The following is a 19,033-nucleotide window of genomic DNA, read 5'->3' as shown; positions in this document are numbered from 1 at the left end:
TTTGGGAAATGTCTGACTTTTCCTAAGAGGTGGGAGATCTTAGGACATATCTTAGGCTAATAAGGACACAAACTGTTACAACACATATTCCTTCCTCCCTACACACACATTCTCCTTCTCCCCAGAGAGGATTCTGGGTATGAACTGACTCAGAGGCTTGTTTCACCCTCCAGGTCTACCCCATGATAGGTCCTGCACAAATAGGCAAGAACTGGATGCCCACAGGACCCTGCAAATGCAACCTCTTCCTGAAACCTGATTATGTACTTTTTCCTACTCATAGGGTGCAAGTCTTGTCTTCCTCGCTCAACAAGCTATAAGCAGTTTCCTTTTTCCTGCTGGGTTGTGATAACTCATTTCTAAACTTCTTTCAATCCTGGGGTTGCTGGCTTTCAAAGGTGTAAATAGATTTCAGATCCTCTCTCCTCTCTCTCTGGGAGGTTTCAAGAGTGGCTTGTTTCTGTTCTCTCTCAAGCTCCAGATTTAGGCTCAGTCTCTAAAGGTTTTTGCCTACGTCATTGCTACAAACTGGATACCTAAAGTGGAATCTCAGACATTTACCCTTTCTGGATCTCCTCACTCATTGGCTGGTTGGGTTTTGCTCTTAAGGGCAGAGTCAGAAGGGGGACTGTACAGACTCTAGACTGAAAGCTCGTGTGGGCAAGGAACTTGTCTCCCAACTCTGCTATATTACACTTTCCCAAGTGCTGCTTAGAGTGCTCTGCACACGGTAAGCATTCAGTAAATATGATTTAGTAACTGGGGACTAGGAGGAAGGTAACTGGTACCTTCAGTAGCTTGGAGAGTTCCAGCAGAACATGGTGTCTTGCTAAGCTTGAGGTGCAGTGTAACCTAGTGAAAAGAGCTCAGGGCTTGGGTTCTAATCCCAGCTCCACTACTTTCCTGCTGTGTGACATTGGGCAAGTCACTTAACATCTCTGTTTCCTCAATCAACCAGTGGTATTTATTAAGTACTTAATATCACCTGGGTGCTAAGGACTGGACTAAGCATTGGGAACAATGATAATAGTATTTGTGATATTTAAGCACTTACTCTGTGCCAAACACTGTTAAACACTGGGGTAGGTACAATACCACCAGATAGGACATAGTCCCTGTCTTCTTTGGGGCTCATAATCTAAGTGGGAGGGAGAACAGGCATGGAATCCCCATTTTACAGATGAGGAAACGGAAGTACAGGTAAATTGAGTTGCTCAAGGTCATGCAGCAGGCAAGTGGTGGAGCTGGGATTTAGAATCCAGGTCCCCTGTGTCCCAGTCCTATGCTCAATCCATTGTAATAATAGCGGTACTTGTTAAGCACTTACTAGATGTCAAGCATTATTCTAAGCTCTGGGATAGATACAAGCTGATAATGTTGGATACCATTCCCGTCTGACAACAGCATAAGCCAGAGAGAGAGCAGGTATTTAATCCATATTTTAGAGATGAGGAAACTGAGGCACAGAGAAATTAAGTAACTTGCCCAAGTTCAGCAAGTGATTGGCATAATTGCAATTAGAACCCAGATCCTCTGACTCCAGGTCTGTGCTCTTTCCACTAGGCCACGTTGCATTTCTAAGAGTACCTTGATGAGAATTATACATGATCTCTGTCCCCTAAGGGCTTACAATCAAAGACTAAGGGAGGAAAAGGATGACATAAAGGGAGAAGAAATATTAAAAACACAAGGACACCATAAGAGACAAGGACTTGAAGTTTTATTTCTGAAACTAGAGTTGTCTGATAGACTCCCTCGCCCACTTAAGTAATAAGGAAAGCTAAAATTTATTCCAAGAAACGTGAGAATTGTAGGCTAAAAGATGTTGGCTCTGGGATGCTGGAAAAGATTTATCACTTTGGAAGCAGAGTTTCCAGTCCAGAGCATAATTCCACTACCTCCCAGCTGTTACTCTCTTGGGTTATGGACCAAGTTTTCATCTGCCCAGGTTGCAAAAGTCATTCAAGTTCAGCGCACCAAGCTCATGAATTCTTTACTGAGAGATAATTTTCCCGCTTCCTGTAAATCTCCAGCTTCCTAAATATAACCTGATCCGGGGCAGGGAAGGGCCGGAAGCCAGTATTACTAGCCAACAGCCACTGACTCATTGTTTGGGTAGGTGACTTCCTTTTCTGGACAGGTTTCACTGCCCCGCCTCCCCACTTCAAGGTGGCTCTTCCCAAAGTATCATGCTGATAGTGACAACTGTGATGGGGACAGCATAGGGTAAGAAGCACCCCAGAGTTCAGTGTCTTAGAATCACAGAGAAGACAGGACAAGAGGGAACAGTCCTGAAGTTCTTATGATACAGGAAGAGGTGCATTCAGGTGGATCCTGGGAAAATACCTGATTTTACTTTTTATGGTATTTAAGAGCTTAATATGTGCCAGGCACTGTACTAAGCCAGGGTTAGATACAAGATAATTAGGTTGGACACAGTCCCTGTCCCACACAGGGCTCTCAGTCTGTCAGGGGTAAGAGGATTCAATCCCTATTTTACAGGTGAGGTAACTGAGGCCCAGAGAAGTTAAGTGACTTGGCGAAGGTCACACAGCAGACAAGTGGCAGAGCTGGGATTAGAACCCAGTTCCTCTGATTCCCAGGCCTGTGCTCTTTCTACGAGGTCATGCTGTTGCCAGAGGACGTTTAATTCTCTTTTCACTACTCAGACTCTGTTCCCGTTCATGACATCTGTGCCTCACTTGTATCCTGTTATAGTAGATATAGCTAGTGTCCCCCCAGTTCTCCCCAACCCAGTTCTGCCCTGTTAGAATGGGAGCTTTTGGTGGGGATGGATCCCAAGCACTTAGTACTGTATATTGTACCCAGGGGTTGCTCAATCAATACAATCAAGAAATTAGGGACTCATAGAATTGGAGAGCTGAAAAGTCAACTAGTCCATTGTTCTCTGTCTAGGCAAGCTTTTTCACATATTTGGGAAAGGTTTTCCTGATCTGTTACTTCTCTGTCTGGTCATATCTATATGTTCTACTACTGGGGAAGTACATTGCCTAATGGTACAATAGTAAAGTACTAAAAATAGTAAAAGAAGCTGGCATGTTTTCTGGAAGAGCTATAGTATAAGAGGAAGGAAACTGAGCTTCAAGCTTCACACCGAATTGAAGATCATTGGACCAACCAATAAGTCTGGATCACAAGGGATGTGATCTTTGGAGATGATGCTTGATGGGTGCACCTTAGGTGGGTGGAAAGGAGGAGAATGGCTGGCAGAGCCCAATATGTTGAGCTGAAGTGGAACAGAAGTATGGGAGAGAACATTTGAAAGCTAGCCACGGTGAAGCACTCTCAGATGACAATATGGACAATATGTATAGCAACTGCAGGGAGGTAGCCACTGCAGTCAGATCAGCTTGTGGCCGGTGGAAATTACAAGTGGAGGGGAAGAGAAAACTCAGAGGAGAAGCTTCCAGAAAAGTCAAACCACCAAGAGGCAGAATCAAGAAAAGGCAGCAAATGCAGAAGTGCTGAGAGGGACAAAAGACAATCTTTGCACACAATAAAGGACCCCCCCCCCCCCCGCCCCGCCCCCCAAGTCTTATCAGTTGCAGGTACACACACTAATAGATCAGTGAAGCCAGCTTAATGTCCCAGCCGAAGCAAGTTAGGTTTCTTAAAGCATTAGGCTTTGTTAAGACTGAGAGTGCTATTGTGTAATTAAAATTTAAACTAAAACAAAACAGCTTTTTTATCACTGACCTGATGATAAACAGTTTGGAGTTGCTGGTTTTAGCTCATAACCGATCAGTGTATTTGTTGAGAGCCTACTGAGTGGAGTCAATCTACTTAATTGTTTATTAACAATTTGGAAGGATATCCAGACTTCCAAAGATCATTGAAAATGCTGTAGAAAATTGTGGGGAAAATATACTTTAAATCTGTCAATTCAATCATTCCCCTGTTCTCCCTTTCTATTCCTCCCTCCCTATTAGGAAGAAATCTTCCAATCTGAGAGACAGAGAGAGATGCTGTGACTTTGTGAATCCTTTATGATGACAATTTCTCACAGACTGAGGTGCCAATCACTAAGGCCCTTTGGCAGAAGAGATGATGTAAGAAGAAAGCCGCTCAAAACACGGGAAATTCTTTCTCGATTTCTACCACCTAAGATTCTCTGGGTCTAAATTGAATAGAATCTCAGGAAAGGCTGGCTCATCAGAATGGAAGAACAAGGTCCTCATTTGGGATAAAACTTTCCTGCGTCATTTTCTACTGAAATAAAAGTATCTTTAATTTTGTATACTTCTCTCCCAAATTTCCTAAATCAGTTTCATTTTAAGAATCTCATTTTACCTTTACAGCATTTCTCTGAGGCAGTGTGGGAAAAGTGTTATTTTGCTTTAAATTACAAATGTGAAATTTCAGGCTCAAAGAAGGGAGTTAACAAAAGTCACAGAGCAAATCAGTGTCAGAGCTACGTTTGGGGCCAAGATCTCTTGAGTCTTAGGCTCATACTTGCCACCAGATTACTTACCTGGCAAGTGATTTTGGAATCAAGTTGGTCTGTCTCTCTGACCCTTTTCATCTAGCAATTCTTGGCACACCCAAAAGCTGCTACTTGTCAACTGCAGGGCTTGTGTCAAGCGTTGAGTCCAGAGTTCGAGTGTGTTTGTGCCTCAGGTGGTAGAATGGAGGGAGGCTGAACTCATTAACATGTGTGAATTATGGAATTAGACGCAGGATGTTGAGCTAGGAAGCAGCTGTAACTATTCACTTGCCTCCCACAATGCCAATCTCTTTTCTCCCTACAAGAACAGCCCTGCCCTGACATCTTCTCTGTGGGCACATGCCCTCTGGCCAGTGCCCGGGAACAATTTTGTGCTAATTATAGTGACATTTTAAAAAATCTCTTCTCTACACCAATCTTTTCAGTTTCAGCTTTTCTGGGAGTAGGTAGAAGGAAGCTGGAAATCTTAGGAAACAGGAACAACTGGGAGAATAATAATAATAATAATGATGGTATTTAAGTACTTACTATTTGCCAAGCAGTGTTCTAAGTGCTATGGTAGATACAGGTAATCAGGTTGTCCCATGTTGGGCTCACAGTCTTAATCCCCATTTCACAGATGAGGGAACCAAGGCACAGAGAAGTTGTGACTTGCCCAAAGTCACACAGCTGAAAAGTGGCAGCAAGGGGATTAGAACCCACAACCTCTGACTCCTAAGCCTGTGCTCTTTCCACTAAGCCACACTGCCTAGTGTGATGTCCCAGAGACCTCACTGTACTTTCCAAGCGCTTGGTACAGTGCTCTGCATACAGTAAATGCTCAGTAAATATGATTGAATGGATGAATGAATGTACCACGTCTGGAGTCACCATGGGGGCTGCAACGATACCCTCCCCACCCCCCAACAACACCCTGGTGGAAGCAGGTCCTGAGTTGTAGCTGTTGTGTGCCCTGCCATTTTCCTGGGATTGGCTTATTTCTTCAGGACAACTGTAGAGAAGCAGTGTGGCTTAATGGATAGACCACAGGCCTGGGAGTCAGAAGGACTTGAGTTCTAATCCCAACAGCACCACTTGTCTGCTTTGTGACCTTGAGCAAGCTACTCAACTTCTCTGTGCTTCAGTAACCTTATCTGTGTGCAACCTGACTAGCTTGTATCTCCCCCAGTTCTTAGTAGAATGCTTGGCATTAGTAAGCGCTGAACAAATGCCAACAAAAAAACCATTCAACAGCTCAGCATTTTGGGCATCAACTGCAAACCTGATTTCTAGTTCTGGATCCACTGCGAACTCATTACATAACCTCAGCAAATCGCTCAACCCTGCTTTGCCTCAGTTTCCCAATTTTCCCGAGTTTCCCAAATGTCACGTCTTCCTGTTCATTTCATAGTCCTACCGCAACCATATTGGTGACACTATGTAGGAAAATATATTGATCTCCTGGGAAGAAAAAAGTAGGGACAATGTGACCATGGGGTGGGAGGGGAGATAGAATGTCCTCCGAGTGTGGGGGTGAAGGGGGCAGTCCCCTGAGAAGCATCGCTGGCCTAGTGGAAAGAGCACAGGCCTGGGAGTCAGGGGACTTGGGTTCTAATCTCAGCTCTTCCATAAGCCCAAATTCACACACGCAGGCAAGTCATTTCACCATTCTTCAGTTTTTCTTGTCTGTGAAGTGGGGATTAAATGTCCGTTCTTCCTATTCACTAGACCAGGAGTCCCAAGTGAATCAGGGATTGTTTCCGACCTGATTATCTTGTATCTACCCCAGAGCTTAGTAAAGTACGTGGCACTTAGCATTTGAGAAATACAATTATTATCATTAGCAAAAATAAATATCCACAATGTTGTATTGTGTTTATAGAGCACCTTCATTCCTCTGTGCATTCCCAGGTCTTAACTCATATTATCTTCACTATATTCCTGAGCAGTAAAGAGGCCTTGTTTTACCAATTCCATTTTACAGATGGGTAAACTCTGAAGTATAGAGAGACCCAAGGTCACATGAGTGGGTGGCTTCTCTTGTTATCCACCTTCCCCCAACCTCAAAAGGTTTTTTTTCTTCCAGTTGATTTAGCAAGTCCAGGTTGGAAATGATGAAGGTGAAAGCAAATTAAGGATGATTTCAAATAAAATTAAACATTTTTAGTTTCATAATTTAACTCAGATCTTGTCCCTAAAGAAATGCTACTTGCAGTTGAGTTTGCTCAATAATTCTCCTTTATCCCCAGAGACGGAGTCTTTGGTGGTACTTTCAGGATGAGGGATGAGCAGCCAGTTGCCTTTGATGAGGGGAAATAGAGCAAGGTCAGTCTTTGAGGGGGGGTCATGGAGAGAAGGAGATGGGATGTGGAGAGTGCTGGACTTCCCAGAGGTGGCATTATTGGCTGATTTGAGCTTCATCAAATAAGAATCAGACTCTGAGGTGTCTTGTAACTCTTCATCTGCAAGGGAAATTACACATGGAAATCTAAAATGTCCTGTGTTTGACTGGGAAAGGGAGGGATGATGCATGTTAAAGAGGGCAGTTTATGGGGTAGTGCAAATCCTGGTTAAGAATGAGAGAAAAATAGTGGGGCTGTGTTGTTCCACCTACATGGGACAATAATTATTATTATTACTAGCAATATTAATGAGGAACTGAGGCATAAACATGACAAAACTGAGGCTCAAAGAAGTTAAATGATTTACCAGTGGTCCCACAGCAGACAAATGGAGGAGCCAGGATTAGAACCCAGATCTTCCTACTCCCAATCCTATGCCTTTCTTTTAGTTCAAGTTGCTTCTTAATATTTTCTCCCATCCTCTCATGACACTGACATCCTCTCTCTCCTTGCCCACGTTTCCAGATTGATCAAACACAGGCATACCATACAAAGAATTCCTTCTGTCCCAACTTCTGTGAACACCAAGCAGAAAGGAATAGGAGGAAGCCCCCTTCATCAAATGCTTGTAGATCCCCTGCCTTGCTTCCTCTGGGGACTGGCTAATTTTCATGACTGCTGTGTCCTGGTAAAAGTCCCCTGGAGGAGCTTCAGTAGCTGAATGAAAAAACAGCCAAGCAAAGGAAGGGGCCAGAGTCCTGACCTGGCCCTCTAGCAGGCTGCACTGAGAGAGAGATTCGATAGGCTGGCAACCCCTGCTCAGTTCTGCCAGAGCTGCTCTCCTCTTGATTGCCTGAATTTGACTACAAGGAATCCAGCCCCCTGGGTATTTTCCAGAAGGAGGCTCATTGTTCATGCTTGACAGCAGCAGCTACCTGGAGGAATGAAGTTCAATTCCCCTGCTTTCCTAGATCTGCCCCCTGTCATTTGATGGAGGCTCTGAGATGACCTACTAAGAAAGAGCTTTGAATTCTTAAGGAGAAAAGTGCTATAGAAATCCGAGATGCTTGCTTCTGTTTCTTTTTTTTTTTTTTTACACCTGACTACTGTTTTCTCCCTTCACAACATACAGAGAGTAAGCATCTCTTTCTCTCTCTCTCTCTCTCTCTCTCTCCACACACACACACACACATAGATATGTAGAATCAGGAGAAGAGGCTTAAAGTTAATGTTGATTATTATTCATTCATTCAATAGTATTTATTGAGCGCTTACTATGTGCAGAGCACTGTACTAAGCACTTTGAATGAACAAGTTGGCAACAGATAGAGACAGTCCCTGCCGTTTGACGGGCTTACAGTCTAATCCACTTTTGACATTTATTTCTTAACAGCAATGAGATTTTTCTCCTTCTCCCTCTCTGCTCTGTAAGCTTATGGTGGGCAGGGAATGTGTCTGTTATACTGTTGTGTTATACTCTCCCAAGCACCTAGTGCAGTGCCCTGCACACAGTGCTCAATCAATAGAAATGACTGATTCCTGCCCCCTTTCCCATTACTACTAAGAAGCAGCATGGCCAGGGGGATAGAGCATGGACCTGGGAAAAAGAAGGACCTGGCTCTGCTACTTGTCTGCTATGTGACTCTGGGAAAGTCGCTTCACTTCTCTGTGCCTCAGTTCCCTCATCTGTAAAATGGGTATTAAGACTGTGAGCCTCACGTGGGTCATGGACTGTGTCCAATCTGATTAGCTCGTATCTACTCAGCACTTAGGTACAGTGCTTGGAACTTTATTATTATTAAGTGCTGTAGAGTCGTTTCCTACTTATAACGACTCCATGGATATAGTTTCTCCAGAATGTCCTGTCCTCTGCCATAATCTGCAACTTTCTAATGGTTCTTCCGTTATCGTTGTTATGGTCTCTATCCATTTAGCTGCTGGTCTGCTGCTTCTATGTTTTCCCTGGACTTTTCCTAGCTTAGTGTCTTCTCCAGAGAATTAGATTAGCATATTTTGGACACATAATCAGAAGGACTAAGTCGCGTCATTTGGCCTTCCAAAGACCACTTTGGTTTAATTTGCTCCAAAATCCACTTTTTTTGTTTTTTGGTCAGTCCGTGGTATTCACAAAAACCTCCAACACCACATTTCAAAAGATCGAAGATCGGTATCCTAGGAATAAGCAAACTGAAATGAGCTGGTATTGGGCATTACCAATCTAATGAGCAGATTATCTACTACTCTGCCCATGCCGAAAAAAGAAGAAATGGCGTAGTGGTAATTGTGACAAAGAAAATTAAGACAGTTACCAGATATAATGCCTGTCCCCATAAAAGCACCACTGCCTCAATTTCCCTACTCCTGCAATATCCCAAAAGTCTCTCCAGAAACCTGTTCTTTGGGCAGAGGGATGGGGAAGAAGGTAATAGGCTTTTATCTATGGATTTGCTGCTATCGATCTCCCACCTGGACCACATTAATAGGAAAATGGGCTCCCACTAGGATTGCCATGAGGCCCACCCCCCACCAGGTCTCTCAGATACTTCTGATCCAGGAGCAACACTTTATGAAACTCTGCTAATTGGCTGCTCTTTTCCTGAGGCAGCTCTTGCCCCGCCTCATGTCCCTGAACAGAGCAAGGTAGGAAATGCCACGTAGATAATAACTCTGGCATTTGTTAAGCGCTTATTATGTGCAAAGTACCGTACTAAGCGCTGGAGTAGATACAAGGTAATTGGGTTGGTAACAGCCCCTGTCCCACGTAGGGCTCACAGTCTTAATCCCCATTTCGCAGATGAGGTAACTAAGGCACAGAGACGTGAAGTAACCATGCAGCAGGCAAGTGGCCGAGCCGGAATTGGAACCCAGGCCCCAGGCCTGTGCTCTATCCAAGTGGTCATGGAGTGAATGGTGTCTCCAAGTCGAGGTTGAGGTATTTCTGAATCTGTCCAACACTTGCTGCATCTCTCAGCTTGTGGGCTCTGAGGACTCCTGGTGTCTGTCCTCCCATGCCCTGGAAGGGAAATCTGGAAACCCAAAGAAATGAAGTGGTGCACTGGGCATCTCTAAAAATGGAAATAGCACAGTTCCCCCTGCAGAGTGGCAGGGAAAGCATTATTATTGCTTTGAAGAGGCAGAACAGTATCTGGTTGATGACTTTTCCCTAAGAGGGTCAATCCTAGTTTGATGATTTTGGCAGGCTTGTCTTGATACTGCCACCGTGGGTCCCAGGAGCTGGCAGTGTCTGTCTTCCTCGGGCACCCTGGTGGCAGAACCCCCCCAGGGCAGCATGCCAACACGGATGGAATCAAAGAGTTGGTAACTCCTGCAGGCTGTGGCCTGGGGCAGAGGAAAGACAGACCTGCTGGAGTCTAATGTGGGCCTGTGTGCACATTCCATTTAAGTGAACTCGGTTTTAAGCAAGTCTCATCTTAAATGGGATGTCTTGGAAGCAGGAAAATTTTCCAGTGACACTGGGAAGTTCTAGGTGGTTAATCTTTCTTTTGTAATTGTCTCTATGTGCCTGGGTAACTGCACCACCCACTTCTGCATGTTCACCTTCAGAGGGCAAGGTATGGTGGGCCACAAAGTGCCGTGTTTAATTTTTTTATGGTATTTTCAACACTTACTAGTTGCCAGACACTGTTCTAAGCACTGGAGTAGATACAAAGTAATTGGGTTGGACACAGTCCATGTCCCACATGGGTCTCTCAGTCTTAATCCCCATTTTACAGATGAGAGAACTGAGCCACAGAGAAGTGAAGTGACTTTCCCATGGTCATATGGCAGACAAGTGGTGGAACTGGTGTTAGACCCCAGGTTCTTCTGACCCCCAAGTCCTTCTGACCCCCAGGTCCATACTCTATCCACTTAGCACTGTACTATCACAGTCTGAGATTTTGGAGATGTTTTATCCAGGATAAGTAGTGAGATTGACCAGAAACATGCCAAAGTAGCATGGAACATTCAATCTTAAAACCTATGTTTGGAGTGTTGTAAGGAGTGGTGACTATGCAGTGTTGATTATTAAGTCTTGCTTGAGCCTGGAGGGCTCAATCCTCCCTTAATGTTGAACAACATCATAAACCAGTACATTTCTGGTCCTTTCTCCTCTTCTCCTCTCATCTTCCCCTTCATCAATCAGTGCTATTTACTGAGCACTTATTGGGTGCAGGGCAATGTAGTAAGCACTTGGGAAAGTACAATACAAGGGAGTTGGTAGGCACAGGAGGTTTTGTCTTCTGTGAGAAGTCCAGGAAAGTCTGTGCCATTCAGAAAGGTGCTCCAAATAGTAATTGAAAAAGTTCTTTGAGTGACCTAGGAGATTCTTGTGGATTAAGACTGAAGAAGGGAGAGGATGGAGGCGGGGATATTAAGCTGTTCTAGAAATCTGGACAGGAGATTGGTAGAGCTCTTATTAGAGAGGGTGATGTGAAGGGAAAGTGCTCTGCACACAGTATGCGCATAATAGATATGATTGAATGAATGAATGAAGAGTTGGTTCTGGGATATACTGAGAAAGAATAGAGACAGATTGGATGTGTAAGCTTGTTGTGGGCAGGGAATGTGACTGTTGTATTGCACTCTCCCAAGTGCTCTGCACACAGTATGTTCTCAATAAATATGATTGAATGAATGTGAAGTAAAATGAGAGAGAGGAATCAACTTTGGGGGTTTGGGGAACAGGGAGACTGGAGATTCTAACATCTGTATACTTATTTACACCCATTCTCAGTACTTACATATCTATAGCTACCCAGTTACACACCCCGTTATTTGATCATTAGAGAAGCAGCGTGGCTTTGTGTAAAGAGCACAGGCTTGGGAGTCAGAGGCCATGGGTTCTAATTCCGGATCCGCCTTTTGTCAGCTGTGTGACCTTGGGCAAGTCACTTGACTTCTCTGTGCCTCAGTTGCCTCAGTAAAATAGGGATGAAGGCTGTGAGCCCTAAGTGGGACAACCTGATTACCTTGTATCTACCCCAGCGCTTAAAACAGTGCTTGGTACATAGTAAGTGCTTAACAAATACCAACATTATTACTATTATTACTGTGAGAAGCATCCTGGTGTAGCAGAAAGAACATGGGCCTTGGAGTCAGAGGACTTGATTTCTAATCCTGGTTCCACCACTTGTCTACAGTGTGACCTTGGCCAAGTCACTTCACTTCTCTATTTTTTAGATACCTCATCCGTAAAACGAGGATTAAGACTGTGAGCCCCATGTGGGACATGGTCTGTGTCCCACCTTGTATCTATCCCACTGCTTAGTAGTGTGCCTTAACAGATGTCAGAAATAGACATCTGTTCACCCTCATCTTAGACTGTGAGTCCCGAGTAGTATGGGAACTGTCTGAACTGATAATCTTGATTCTACATCAACACTCAGTATAATGCTTGGCACACTGTAGGTGCTTAACAAATGCTGTTATTAAGCTAGGGCAGAATTGGCTGCAGTTCATGGCAGAGGAGCAGAAGCCAGGGAAAGGAGAAGGGTTTAAGAGAGGAGGAAGTAAGAGGAGAGGGCAAGAGCAAGTGTTTTCAAGAGGTATAAGGCACAGATCAATGAGTTAGCTTTTGAAGGACTGTGGGAGGCAATTGGGAAGGATGAGGATGTTGATGGAGGAAGACACCATGGAAGACAGGAAGAGCATTGCTGGGTCTGCTCATGTCTGGTGGCCTCTCTCTTTTGGTCAGTGAGTTTGGGAAGGTGGGGTGGGGGAAGATGAAGGCACAGAAGTCTTTAGGAAGGGGATGAAGACCTGCGGTGGCTGATTATAGCCTCCAACACTTAATCATTCAGGGAACAGTGACTCTGGAACTAGAGACACCTAACCGAACAAAGCCAAAAACCATCTTCTGTTCAACTCCTCTTTTACCTGCTGAACTCTTGGAAAAGTAGCATGTACCGTTTGAAAGGCAGAGGCTCCTCTCCTTCCATTACTCACTGATTATTATCTTTTCATCTCTGGATTGATTTGATGACAAAGAGGGTCACTCAGCTTGTGAGGAAAAGCATTTTGCTGATCACCTGCTGAAGAGTAGGGAGAGGAGCGGTCTGTGAGCAGAAAGCGCCAGCTGGGGTTTCAGTCCCCAGGGCCCAAAGGGAGCTATGCCAATTTTCTCCAGGAATGCTATTGTCTGAGACCTCCCCATCTGTGAAGGGGAGCTTTCATGTCTTGGGTTTCCTATCAATTAATCATATTGAGCACTAATCTCTGCAGAGCACTGTGCTAAGCGCTTGGGAGAGTACAGCCCAGCAATGTAGCAGACATATTCCCTGCCCACAATGAATCCTCTCCTGCTTTTTCATGCTGCCACCTCTGAGAGGAACTATTTCTATCTCTTGTTCTTGGTAGCTGAGAAATCATTCACTTTCTTCATCACAACATATGGAGAATTTTTTCTTAATGGTATTTAAGCGCTTCCTATGTGCCAGACACTGTACTAAGCTCTGGGATAGATAAAGATAATTGGGCTGGACACAGTCCGTATCCCACAAAGGGCTCACAGTCTTAACCTTCATTTTACAGATGAGGTAACTGAGGCACAGAGAAGTTAAGTGACTTGTCCAAGGTCACACAGCAAAGTTGCTGAACAGGGATTAGAAGCCACATCCTCTGATTCCCAGACCTGTGCTCTTTCCACTATGATTTGTCACCCTCAAGTGAGTCTTTTATTTTCTTATGCATGAATGAGATCACCCTCTTCTAAGTGCTGGGGTAAAACAGATCATTGGATCGACCAGTCTGTGAAGACAAATAAATTGCAGTGAGGGTCCAGAACCATGGTTGACTGATTTCTTATGGATTTTTCCTGATGTTTCTGGGCCTGTGTGGAGGAGAAAACTAGCACTGATGGGGACCCTTCCCAATATATGGATGGTATTTGCTGAGTGCCTACTGAGTGCAGGTCACTGTACTAAACGCTTGAGAGAATTCAATACAAAAGAGTTGGTGGACATATTCCCTCCTTGGGTGATACCACAAAGGGAGGAAGGAAGAAAAATAGCAGGGGACTGGGGAGAGGAGTGGCCCAGGAGTTTGCTGGGAAGATGAATAGAGTGGGAAATAAGGTAAAATACTGGGGCAAGGAAAAGGAAATGTGAGAGAAGACAGGAAACGGGACAAGGCAGAGAAGGTTGGGAGAGGCAAATCAACATCTCTATATAAACTAACTCTCCATGCTGTTATTACTATAAACTCCCATTCCAGGAGAACGAGAAATCATAGAGTGAATTGACTATTTGAACATTCAAAACGTCTGATGGGGATTTGATTCTTGAAGGAGTGATGGAGAGGATGCCGAAAGGAATAATTAATGGAGATAACCCTTGATGCCAAGATAAAACATAAGAAAGCACCCCTGTGAGGGATGCTGCTGAGAGCAGAGAAGTGGTGCCTAGCGGCTGAAGCGTTGATCCCCTGAGCTAGGAAATCTCCATTCGTGGCTTGGCTGACTCTAACTCATTGACTTTAAGTAGACTCAGGGCCTCGGTTCCTCCATCTGTAAAATGGGGAAAATGATTTTTGCTTCTCCCATCCTCAAAGAGCTGTTCTGAACTTAAATGGGAAAACTCTGTGAAGGAAAGGAATATATAATTGAGGTGTATGTTCATTTCTGTTTAGAAGGAAGTTAATCCTCCAAGAGGGAGGGAGAGCTGGGCAAACTCCATTATTTCTATTATTATCTTGGAGAAGCGTGGCCTACTAGAATGAGCACGGAGCCTAAAGGACCTGGGTTCTAATCCACATGTCTGCTGTGTCTGAGACAAGTCTCTTAACTTCTCTGTACCTCAGTTAACTCATTTCTAAAATGCGGATTAAGACAGAACTCAATGTGGATCAAGGACTGTGTCCAACCTGGTTAGCTTGTATGGTAAATGCTTAACAAATACCAAAAAACCCCCAGCTTTCAATGCTAATGTAATTGGGGAAGACTTGTGGCCTCCCGATATTAATCTTGGTGCATAATCAAAGACCAGCTCCTGCAGAACAGTAACAAAGGGGCAGTTCCTGCTGAGCTCTGCCAGCAAGATTAGGAGCTGCAGGACAGGCATCATTTAACACTCTGGAGCAGGGATTTACTCAAGGATGCTATGGTGAAGTAAAGAGTTGATGCATTTTCCAAAGTAAAGTATAGCTGAGGATTGCTGGGTTAATTGACAGGATTGGCAGGTGGGCCAGTGTGTGCACCAATCAGAAACAGTGTGGCTCTTAGAGAGCAAGACTTTAGGAAGGATGTGATAGCAAAAGGCTTTAGGCACTAAAATTAAAATTAGCAAGTGCAACCTATTCTCCTTCTCCACTAGATTGTGAGCCCTGTGTGGGACTGGGATTTTTTTTTTTTTAAACGTCATTTGCAAAGCCCTGGTTATTATGTTCTAAGATCTGGGGTAGATAGAAGGATATCAGTTTGGACACACTCTGTACTGCTTAAGGGTTATGGTCTATGTAGGAGGGAGTAGGACTTAATCCCCATTTTACAGATGAGGTAACTGAGGCACAGAGAAGTTTTGTGACTCGTCCATGGTCGCTCATCAGTCAAGTGATTTGATTTGTATTTTATCTTCCCCAGTACTTAGTACAGTATTGGACTTGTAGTAAGACCTGAACAAATATCACAGTTTTTGTTAACTGCACAGTCGTGGATGATCCTTATGTTTGCTATCTGGTTGATTCTGCAGCTACTGACACATACATGGTTGGGAATCCCAAAATTGGTGATAGCATCTGTGAATCAAAAAAGACACTGCAAAAAGGAGCAACCCATACACAATGTATTCCCAATCTTGGAGCCTCAACATACGTATACATATATTTTTGCACATTTCATTTTATATGTTCATTTTTTTTTCCCAGCCAATAACTCACTCCTGTGCTCATCAGCCCTAACTCTTAGCAACTAACCAAGTTCCCCATGGAGCTAGAAAGTTGTCTTCATCTGCATTTTGCAAAGTTAATTTTAGAGCTGAATTTTGTTGCAGTGAAAGCAAAACCCTGTCATGGCCAATTATTTTATACAGCTCTTTGGCAGAGTCTGTGTTTCTGCTCCAATTACACCAGACTTGAAATGTCCTCTCTCCTTGGGAATGTAAATCTTTCCCATTTCCAGGAGCTGAATGTCCACTACCATCTCCAACATAACTTTCCCTGCAGCTCAGAAGTGACAAACAAACAGGTTGGACCACTAGGTGTGTTATTCAAAGCTTATGGTCCAGGTGTGTAACCCTCAGCTTTGAGACTGAACTAACTACTCCCCGCCCGCCCCCACCCCAAAATGCTGATTTCTTTTATTTTTAATATAGCAAATACTTGTCCAAGAAATAGGAGGCATTTACAAAGCCTATCAAAGACACATTTCCTCAGAAGCCTTCCCTGACTAAGGCCTCATTTCCTTTTCTTCCACTCCTTTTAGCATCTCCATGACTTGCTCCGTTTATTCATCCCCTTTCCCAGCCCACAGCACTTATATCCAAATCCATTATTTATTTATTTACTTGTTTTAAGTCTGTTTCCCTCTCTATAATGTAAGCCAGTTGTGGGCAGGGAATGAATGTGTCTGTTATATTGTTATATAGTACACTACTTATATTTTTATATGGTACACTATCAAGGGCTCAGTACTGTGTAGCTCTGCACACAGTAAGCGCTCAATAAATATGATAGATTGAAATCAGGGTAGTGGGAAACTCCATGAGGATGGATTCATGTCTTTTTCTTCTTTTGTTTGCTCCTCAAATGTCTGAGTCAATCCTTTGTGCCTACAGGAGCTCAACAAATGCTGTTGATGCTAATATCGGCAACTGAAAAGGTTCTTTTTGCATCAAATAGGTGAATAGTTGTAATTGTAGGGTGGCAGTTCCCCAGACATCAAACAGGAGGTAGAGTTGGTGGTCTTGGTGATATTTTATAGTCTTGCTTGCTCAAGGAGAGCAAAGATTCAGGTAGGACAAATAAAGGAGAATACCAGTCCCCTTGAATTATGACTCAGTTCTTCCTGAGGTGGAGGACAGATTTTGGAATATATATATTTTGGGCTGGACACTTTGCTATTCTATCTGAGGTTCTCTAGAAAGAGTACTTAGAGGATTTTTCCAGTTGAAAAATTAGTTTTGACCTAGGTTTGTTTCATGCAGATTAAACATTAGATGCCAAACATTGCCCCAAGCAAGATTTATTTTCTGGACCTCCCAGACTGATCCTGTTTGAGTCCTCTTACAGAACCCTGCTATCACCCCATCGAGGTGATTGACAGCTGCTTATCAGGCTCTTCCACCTACCCCTAGACCATTTCCATTACCCTACAATTGCCCTGGGAAGCTCTGGAAAAACAAAGCAGCATGGTCTAGTGGAAAGAGAACAGGTCTGGAAGTCAGAAGACCTGAGTTCTAACCCCAACTCTGCCACTTACCACTATGTTTTTTGGGTCAGTCACTTCACTTCTCTGTACCTCAATTTCCTCAACTGTAAAATGGGGATTAACTACTTAGTCTCCCCTCACCTTAGACTGTGAGTCCCAAGTGGGACAGGAATTGTTTCAGATTTGACTCCATTTTACCTATTTCAGCACTTAGCATAGTACTTGGTACATAGTAAGTGCTTTGCAAATACCACTATTATTAATTAGCCCTCTCAAATTGATCTTGAAAATAGAGGATGACAGTGAGAGTTGTCTGTTTACAACATTATCATCATAGGTACCTTCCTCCGTTTTTATCGGTGCCTGTTTTTAGTATTGTAGGGGAATGTCAGGAAGGATCTGGGAAGAGAAATTATCTCCCTGAAGGAAAATAACGACTGTGGTATTTGTTAAGCACTTACTATGTATCAAGCACTGTTCTATGCTCTGGGGTAGATACAAGGTAATCCAACATTCATTCATTCATTCAATAGTATTTATTGAGCACTTACTATGTGCAGAGCACTGTACTAGGTGCTTGGAATGTACAATTCAGCAACAGATAGGGACAATCCCTGCCCATTGATGGGCTTACAGTCTAATTGGGGGAGACAGTCAGATAAAAACAATAGCAATAAATAGAATCAAGGGGATGTACATCTCATTAACAAAATAAATAGGGTATAAAAATATATACAAATGAGCAGATGACCACAGTGCTGAGGGGAGGGGAAGGGAGAGGGGTAGAAGCAGAGGGAAAGGGGGGGAAACACGATCCCTGCCCCACATGGGGCTCACAGACTAAATAGGAGAGAGAACTGGGATTGAATCCTCATTTTAAAGATGGATGAAAATTAGACAAGAAAAGATAAATGACTTGCCCAAGGTCACTTAACAGGGAAATGGTGGAGCCAGAATTAGAAGCCAGGACTGCTGACTTCCAGGTCTGTGATCTTTCCACTAGGCCATGCTGCTCCTCTAGTGGAAATTGAAATGTTTTTTCCTCCGTGAACCAAAGTACTCTTATTCTTAGCATCTTAAGAAAATACAAACTGTTACTCAAAGCAGATAGAATTCACACATTTTGAGATAAAAAGAAAGAGCAAAGATTTTTAATCCTGGCTGAAGGGGTCAATCACTGGAGACCTATGGAACAACTAGGAGCCTGAAAAATAATCCTATGGGAAACAGAACCCTGATTTAAACAAATGGAGGTAAATCGATCCACAAAAATGACAAAGGACCAATGTCAAGCCTCCTTTTCATCTGATTTCCATTTAGGTGGTTAAAAATGTGTGGAGTTTTGATTCTGGATTTTCAAGCAAGTACTTGCTTAGCCTTAGGCAACTTAGGTTACTTAAATTATCCCTGCTTTACTTAGGAGAGTTCAAATATGAGCAGCTCCATTTCTTTCTTTTTTAAGAAATGCAGTCTAAATTAAATTGAGGCTTTCAGCATGAACCTAAAGTAGTGTAAACAATTTGGTTATGTTGTGGCTAGATTTCATTTGTGTTGTGAGTGGGCTAGATTTCATTTGTGTTGTGAGTGGTACGCAGCAGAGAGCAGTATTTCATTTTGTAGATAATACCTTGTTAGAGAGCTTTTATAGTTGCCAAATTTTCTCCACAAAGGGGAGATATTTTATGATCTTTTTTGACCACAGTGGATACTGTTTGCTTCAGGAAATTCAAAGCTACGAGCGATCAACTGGCTTGCAAACTCTCTTCTCTGTCATGAGAGGGTGGAACACCGTAGCTGTCTCGTCTCTTGTTTTTCCAACTGGCTTGGAACAATATAAATGTGTTTTCTGTAAAATGTGATTTATAAAAGCACCTTTCATCTTCAATC

The 19,033-nt window shown here is 43.4% G+C and overlaps 1 long non-coding RNA gene across 1 annotated transcript in view; it reads left to right on the top strand.

Annotated features, from left to right (window-relative positions):
- The window catches only part of LOC103170484, a 66,764-nt gene extending 62,506 nt beyond the window's left edge, over positions 1 to 4,258 (top strand). Inside the window, exon 3 of the long non-coding RNA XR_486209.2 lies at positions 3,951 to 4,258. This is a non-coding gene — a long non-coding RNA (uncharacterized LOC103170484). The remainder of the gene's footprint in view (positions 1 to 3,950) is intronic.
- The last annotated feature ends 14,775 nt before the right edge of the window (positions 4,259 to 19,033 follow it).

The sequence above is a fragment of the Ornithorhynchus anatinus genome, chromosome 8, assembly GCF_004115215.2.
Source record: "Ornithorhynchus anatinus isolate Pmale09 chromosome 8, mOrnAna1.pri.v4, whole genome shotgun sequence".
Taxonomy (NCBI): Eukaryota; Metazoa; Chordata; class Mammalia; order Monotremata; family Ornithorhynchidae; genus Ornithorhynchus; species Ornithorhynchus anatinus.
Note: the sequence above shows the minus strand (reverse complement) of the source record. Positions and strands in the feature narration are given on the sequence as shown.